We start from the raw sequence: 3,536 nt of genomic DNA on the forward strand, positions 1-3,536 counted from the left end.
GGTTGGTCTCAGGCGAGTCGTGACTGCGTCTCTCGCCCGAGGTTAGCCTCAGGCGAGTCGTGACTGCGTCTCCTGCAAGAGGTTGGCCTCGAGCGTGCCGTGACTGCGTCTCCCGCCCGAGGTGGCCTCGGGTGAGTCGTACCTGCGTCTCCCGTCCCGGGGGCTGGCCTCGGGTGTCACACCGGATTTAAGAGGCAAACCCGGGGGCGTCTCATATGTGTGCCAAAAAAGATCAACGCATACAATGACTCACTGTATAGAGACGAAGGTCACAAACTTTATTAGATAACAAAATGTCTTACATAATAACTGATAATAAATAAATCGAACTAATATTATTTCCTTGGCGCCATCAAGCTGAGTGGGAGACGACATCTAGACCTCGTCGAACTCGTTATAGTAGTCTTCCTCCGGTGGCACCTGCTCTTCACCTGGGGGGTTATCACTAGAGTGAGCTCACAAAAGTTCATCGCTCAAGAAGTGTGGGGGATAATGTGCATGAGCTCACTTACAGTGCGGGCTCATGTATAGTGTAAGGCTGATCAACAAATAATGGTTAAGGATGAGCGTTGCTTTTAATAAGTTGGTCAAATTTTATTAGCAGTTACTAAATATAAGTGTATACTGACTCAATAAAAATAAGAGATCCCATTATAATAAATCCAACAATGCAATGCATATGACAAATTAAGTTTAATTCCATAAGTTACTCATATGAGGGTCCGAGCCGCTCATGACCGTGAGCACGACTGATATACCAGTTTTACACTCTGTAGAGTTTGCACATCTTTACCCACAAGTTATGTTACCCATTTGTCAAGGGATCCTGAAAGGGAATTAGGCTTACACCTAGTCCCTAATTAATTTTGGTGGTTGAATTGCCCAACACAAATAATTGGACTAACTAGTTTGTCCAAGTGTATAGATTATACAGGTGTATAAGGTTCACACTCAGCCATTAAAAAGATCAAGTGTTGGGTTCAACAAAAGAGCAAAAGGGACAACCGAAGGCACCTCTGGTCTGGCGCACCGGACTGTCCGGTGTGCCACCGGACAGTGTCCGGTGCACCACCGGACAGTGTCCGGTGCACCAGAGGACTCCAACTCGAACTCGCCACCTTCGGGAATTTCTAGAGGCACTCGCGCTATAATTCACCGGACTGTCCGGTGTACACCGGAGAGTGTCCGGTGTGCCAAGGAAGCGCGGCCTCAGGAACTCGCCAGCTTCGGGAATCTCCAACGGCTAGTCCGCTATAATTCACCGGACATATCCGGTGTGCACCGGACTGTCCGGTGCAACTCCGAAACAACGGCTATTCGGCGCCAACGGCTACCTGCGGCGCATTAAATGCGCGCGCAGCGCACGCAGAAGTCAGGCGCGCCCATACTGGCACACCGGACAAGGAACAGTGCATGTCCGGTGTGCACCGGACACCCAGGCGGGCTCACAAGTCAGAAGCTCCAACGGTCAGAATCCAACGGCAGTGATGACGTGGCGGGGGCACCGGACATGTCCGGTGTGCACCGGACTGTCCGGTGCGCCATCGAACAGACAGCCTCCCAACGGCCACTTTTGGAGGTTGGGGCTATAAATACCCCAACCACCCCACCATTCATTGCATCCAAGTTTTCCACTTCCCAACTACTACAAGAGCTCTAGCATTCAATTCTAGACACACCAAAGAGATCGAATCCTCTCCAAATTCCACACAACGCCATAGTAACTAGAGAGAGTGATTTGCTTGTGTTCTTTCGAGCTCTTGCGCTTGGATTGCTTTCTTCTTCCTTGATCCTTTCTTTGCAATCAAACTCACTTGTAATTGAGGCAAGAGACACCAAACTTGTGGTGGTCCTTGTGGGAACTTTGTGTTCCAAGTGATTGAGAAGAGAAAGCTCACTCGATCTGTGGGATCGTTTGAGAGAGGGAAGGGTTGAAAGAGACCCGGCCTTTGTGGCCTCCTCAACGGGGAGTAGGTTTGCAAGAACCGAACCTCGGTAAAACAAATCCGCGTGTCACTCTCTTCATTTGCTTGCGATTTGTTTTGCACCCTCTCTCACGGACTCGTTTCTTTATTACTAACGCTAACCCGGCTTGTAGTTGTGTTTATATTTGTAAATTTCAGTTTCGCCCTATTCACCCCCCCCTCTAGGCGACTATCAGATCCACTATGAGGCTTTTACAAAGTTCCACTAGCTTCAGAAAACCCGCTACGGTTTCTGAGAAGAGCGATATAGGAATCCCTTGTCTAAAGAGTCATCGTAGCATGATCAACTCGTGAACCTTCCTATACCGGCAGTCCTCTACCGCCCTTGCCCCTTTCGGGTAAGGTAGTCCTCCACTAGCTTTCCTAATTAGTCAGCCAAGGGCGTCCCATACCACCCTTGTGGTAGCACTGTTTTCCCGAGTGGTTCTCCATGTTCGAGTTAACACAATAGTCTTATCATGAATATAATGCCCTGAATTTAGCGGTATGAAATTTCTTCTCTAAATGCCTACCAAATTCAGGTGTTACCCTTCGTCTCTCTCTAGTCTCTCTCTCTCTCTTCCTTTTGAGTAGAATTAGGCTAATTTAGTGAAGGGATTATTATTTATTTTGTATAAGTCAGTCATGATTTGTTGCATCATGCTGAGCCTAAAATAATCTTTGAATTGATGCACATCTTTGAAATGGTTTGAATTTGAATTAGATTTGAATTGAATTGAGTTCACTAGAGAAAATAAATGGGAAAAGGAATTAGAAATTCGGGAATAAATGAGAAAACCGAAGAAGCCCAACTTCCCTCATGTTCCTGCCTTTTGGCCCGCTAGTGCTCGCCCGCCTTCCCCCTTCCCCGCTCTCACCGCCATGTGGGCCCGTCCTGTCGGCGCCGCGCCCAGCTAGCTTGTCAGCCCTGTCCCTCTCTGCCCAGTGGGACTGCCTTGTTGATGCCCTGGCCCGTTGCGCGCTCGCGCATCTGTGTCGCTGTTCTGCGGACCTCGCTTGCCAGTCTCTCTCCCCTCCTTCAACCGCTCGCCCGCGCGGACCGCACGCACGCGCGCCGAGATCGCCGTGTTGTTTAGTTATCTTATGAATTTTATTTATTTATATTTATGCCTATACGTATATGTAGATGTAATTGTGGACACTACTCTATAACTCATCACACTCAATCAAAGATCCAAATCAGACATGTATTACAAGAACAAACAATCAAGCATACAAATATTTATAAACATAATTTTGATTTTGTTCCTAGGAGTAGGTCTTCTATTCCTAAAGGTCACTTTAGGCACAGGATTTTAAAGTGTGAAATCCACATTTGTCTTTAGAAGGAAAAGGTAAGAATAATCAAAGTAAAGCAAAAATAGATGAGAAAAGATTAAGAAAAGTTTAGAAAGAATCAGAGTAGCAAAGGTAAGTAAGTATTGGTTGTCTAGTTCTATCTAGGTTTCGTCCTACAATCAACATTCCTTTGATACCACTTCTGTCACACCCGGGTTTTAGGGACCCGGGCACGGACATAATCACCAGGTGTGCTGGGACCAAGTCTCACAC

Source organism: Zea mays, chromosome 5, assembly GCF_902167145.1.
Source record: "Zea mays cultivar B73 chromosome 5, Zm-B73-REFERENCE-NAM-5.0, whole genome shotgun sequence".
NCBI classification, from domain to species: domain Eukaryota; kingdom Viridiplantae; phylum Streptophyta; class Magnoliopsida; order Poales; family Poaceae; genus Zea; species Zea mays.